The sequence below is a fragment of the Capsicum annuum genome, chromosome 12, assembly GCF_002878395.1.
Source record: "Capsicum annuum cultivar UCD-10X-F1 chromosome 12, UCD10Xv1.1, whole genome shotgun sequence".
Lineage (NCBI taxonomy): Eukaryota > Viridiplantae > Streptophyta > Magnoliopsida > Solanales > Solanaceae > Capsicum > Capsicum annuum.
Genome location: NC_061122.1, coordinates 107389121 through 107393711, shown reverse-complemented (window position 1 = coordinate 107393711; position 4591 = coordinate 107389121). Strand labels below are relative to the sequence as shown.

At 35.6% G+C, this 4591-nt stretch overlaps 1 long non-coding RNA gene across 16 annotated transcripts in view; it reads right to left on the bottom strand.

The window, feature by feature from the left end:
- Positions 1-1243: 1243 nt before the first annotated feature.
- The window catches only part of LOC107851095, an 11361-nt gene continuing 8013 nt past the window's right edge, over positions 1244-4591 (bottom strand). For 14 of the 16 annotated variants that reach the window (XR_001668872.2, XR_001668869.2, XR_001668870.2 and 11 more), the window contains 4 exons: positions 3715-3768; positions 3070-3224; positions 2102-2867; positions 1244-1980 (listed from right to left, as the gene is read on the bottom strand). This is a non-coding gene — a long non-coding RNA (uncharacterized LOC107851095). The remainder of the gene's footprint in view (positions 1981-2101; positions 2868-3069; positions 3225-3714; positions 3769-4591) is intronic. The other 2 variants (XR_007047881.1, XR_001668876.2) reach the window with 2 other exon arrangements.

Genomic DNA, 4591 nt, shown 5'->3' with positions numbered 1-4591 from the left:
ATTGTGATTTATAGTATTTTTTACGTATTTTTTTGGAATATATAATAGCTTATTTTTTTTTTTAGATATTTTAAGTTGTTAAATATTGTAATTTATAATACATTTTATGCAATTTTTAAATAATATATGTTACTTTCATTGTCCAAACTTTTGTAGCATTGATAGTCAATTATATTTTTAAAATAATATAAATTTTTAATTACTGTAATTTAATAATATTTTTATTTTGTTTCAATTTAATTGACAGAGATATAATTTCGAGAGTCAGCTAAATATTTTATATTTTTTATATTTTTAAAGTTATTAGTTATTGTGATTTATAGTATTTTTTTTATTTTTTAAAAATATACAACAAGTTAAAAAATAAGATAAACAAATTAAAATGGAGGAAAAAATGAAGGCAAGGGAAAGAACCAATGAAGTTGTGTTAAAGCAGGTAGATTCACCTTTAATTTTTTTAAGTTGTTAATTACTGTTATTTTTAGTATTTTCTATGTACTTTTTCGAAATATATAACAAATAAATATTTTTAAAGATATTTTAAGATGTTGACTATTATAATTTATAATATTTTTTATGTAATTTTCAAATAATATACGTCACTCTCCTTGTCCAAACTTTTGTGGTATTGATATTCAATATATTTTTGAATAATTTAATTTTTAATTATTGTGATTTATAATATTTTTTCTTTATTTCTAATGTAAGCGACACAATGCTTAGATGATCCTAATAATTAACTAGTGGTGATAGAGAAAAATCGCGATTGAAGCAGCGAAATGGGTATGTCTTAAATAATTTATAATAACTATTAATTTTTTAATACTTAGATGACTTATATTAATGAATTAAAGGTGATATAATAAATTACGGTTGAATGTCCGCAAGCAGCACGTGAAACTGCTCAAATGCCCTCTTATAAGAGAACTAGATGACAGAGGCCCGTGCAAGAACAGGCCCAACATTTTGCGTTAGTGTTGTATTTTATCTTATTTTTGAAGTTTGTTTTAGAAGCCTGAATCTGTATAAAAGTTCAAAGTTATACCCTCTTTAAGTAGCTTAAAAGATGCACAGCTGGAGTTTCAAAATAGACGAGATACAAAAACAATCACAATTTCTTCAACTCTTTGCTCTAGTGTTCCTATGACTTCACAGCTCATACAAAAACCGAAAACTGTGAAATTAACAAACAAACAAAAAACTACAATCTAATCTTCACTAAAACTCAAAACAACAAGAAAAATGAAAATATTAAAATCCACAGTATAAACTCATAAAAACAACTACAAGCACTGTCCACACTGTAAAAACCAAAAAACAAATGGGGCAACAGTACTTCACTAACAAAAAAACTTGAGAAAATTTTCACGTTCTTTTATGTTGAGATTCTCCAAAAGTAGTATATATTTAGAGAATCTGATATATATACAACATCAAAAGTGAAGAATCTTGCAACTTAGCTTATTTGTGTGTACCATGAATCAAAGATTCCTTAATCTCACCAGAGTACTTCGGAATCCACCAAACTTCAAGACTTCCACTATGCAAGATGAACCCACTCCCTACACTACCTGGTGCACCTTGTAAACACTCCTTCATATCCCTTTTATTGATTTCCCTTTTCCATATACAAATACTCTTATCGGTTGATCCACTAAAGAAGAATTCTTTCATCGTCAAACACATACACAAAACAGCCATTCCATGTGCTTTCACTACACAAACAAGTTTCCAACTATCAACATTCTTAAGCTGAATGTGTTGCTTCTGACCACCACGAAGATTAACTCTTCTTTCACCTATTTCAGTGATATCACCACATGATAACTATTCAAGGTCTTTTAACAGTGAACACTTCTCCAAAATTTGCTTGTATCTCTGGCTATCTAGTGGAGAACCAAATAAAATGTTTTCTTGTATTATCTCTGTCTGAATCCATGCTGACTGACAGGCGTAGGCAACTGTTCAAGAAAGTTGAACCTGTAGAACACCGTTATGCATGAGATGAAGTAAATTATGAGTGTACCTACAATAAAAACTTTAAGAATCTGCTTGACATTTTTTACCTAGCAAAGAAAACAACCAGTAGAACTTACAGTACCTTCGATACTTGGAACCTCTCCAACAATTGGTGCCAGAAGAGTTGATTTTCGTAAGCTAACCTCCGCACATATAACAATGCTCTCACCAGGTCTAACCTCCAAATACTTAGATAATAGGCTCAAGGCTATCTCAGAGGCTCTTCCCATGAAAGTTTAGCTGACTTCATAAGTATGGCATGGTCTGCCTAACGTTTGCATCTTCCAGCTTCAGGGCGTCAAGAAACTTGATGATCCTTGCAAAGGCAACTTTGGATTGGATCGCCACACCAATAGATATAAAGTTGCTACAAACGTGAAGACGTTGCTTGCGTATAGCGGAACACCAAATAAAAAACACCAAATGTTGTAGCAGAAAGCAAAACAGGTGATAGACCAGAAAAGGAAGATATTATAAGCCTTTTCAAACTGAACATTTGATAACCATTTCTCTTCCAATACCCTCAAATTCTTAATACGAAAAACGACAAAGATGTAAACAGGGAGCTTACCAAATTCAGCACCTGGGTGTTGATGTTCAATAGCTGAGAAAGGAAGTGCATTCAACTTTTCTGGAGCAGGCAGCGGTGCTTCCAATCCATCATTGTCGGTAATGGGCTCAACAATTGTGTATCTGTCAGCTAACCATTCGTACGTACCAGCTCGCATTTTGTAACCACGGGGATCCCTAACTTTCGCATAAGAAACAAGATATGTGTGGAAAAGGAGAAACAACTTCTCGTATTTGGGAATGTCATCGCCGTATAGTACTATGAAAACCTGTTATTCCTGTAGTTAAGTAAAAGAGAAACAGTTTTAAATATGCTATTATAATTATAGAGGAAGTTGTTAGACTTTTCAATCCTTCTTTTTCTGAGGTGCAAATTTACTTTTTCGTAACAAATATTTTGCAGTTTCTAAAGTATTATTGTAGATAACATCTAGAGTATCAGCTTGGGTATTTAGGGAGTAGATATGGAGAGAAACTTACACTTTCATCTTGCACAAGTATTATGTGAAAATGGACAGATGAGTCTTTGCTCTTGCAAGGCTAGAACTTGTCAACTACCTGAACTTCGCAGGTCCAGTCTGTAGTTTCTTTTGTGATGGCGTCCAAGAGAAGCCTCTGATCCATTATAGTACCCGCTATTGCATTGTGAAAATAGAAGGTGAACAACGTATCAATATACATAACAAAAGGGAAAAGAAGTGGTAAAATCTGTCATTACAGGACGGAAGAATATCGGCCAATGTAAGGCAGCAATCAAAAATATTACAGCTGCCCGAAAAATCTACTCTACTGATTCCTTTATCATGAAATATATTAGTACCTTAGATATCTTTATATATAATGTCAATTTCAATAAGAAAAGTATATGCCAAACAAAAATTCGAAGCTTTGGAACCAACCTTGTTGATCCATATGAACAAATTCTTTTTGAACTATGTAGTTAAGCGAAGTGAAAGTTTACATGTCGTAATTTGTTGTCCACCCAAAATCGGACGAACAAATTAGAATGGACGGATTAATGAAGTTTTCAACAAACCGATCCAAAAAGAAAAAGGAAGAAAACACCGGTAAAGTGATTGGTCAGCAATCAACATAAAGGGTAAGTAGGATATCAACAGTTAGTACCTTGCCGCTGATTTAATTTCTAAATTATGGAGTCACTCCAACGGATGAATTTACCTGGACCAGGAAGAGTAAAAACAAACAATTACCCAACAATAATTGATCAATCTAAATGTTTTCGAGCACCCAGGGTAGGAGCCTTCATCTTGTAGTTTGTTTATTCTTTAACCAATTCGGGTCATGCATGCAGTTAGAAAAAATTCAATATAGAGCAACAGATTGCAGGGGAAAAAACACGTCAAACCGACAAATTTCACGAATCTATGAAATAACCATTTCAATTTTTTGCCCAGGGGAAAAAAGGGAAAGCCACAAATTTCATAATACGTATACCAGATCAACGAAACGACTGACAAGATGGATAATCTAATGGGAAAATCAGTTAGAAGAATCCAACAACAAATAATCAAACACAAAATGATGCATAACAAACAATATAGTAGTCGGTGAACACCCAAGACACTTACTTTACTGCTATACCACTACTCTTCCTTAAGCAAGATCTTCTATACTGTTGTTGGAGTCCAGTTTATTAAAAGTTTGCTACTGAATGGATCATGAGGCTCTCTCTCTCTAACGGCTCTCTCTCTTTCTTCCTACCCTCTCTCTCGCTCGACCCGGTCCCCGGCCCCCGTCGCCGTCGCTGACTGTCGGCGCCGACCCGACCCGACCTCCGGTCCCCAGCGCCGACCTCCGGCGCCGATCTAACGGATCTCTCTCTCTCTAACGGCGCTCTCTCCCTCTCTCTCTCCCTCCCTCTCGCCCCGGTCCCCGTCGCCGACCCGACCCGACTGCCGGCCCCGACCTCCGGTTCCCGGCGCCGCTCCCCGCCACCCTCCGTCGCCGACCTCCGGGTCCAAGCCGTTTCCCCCCCCCCCCC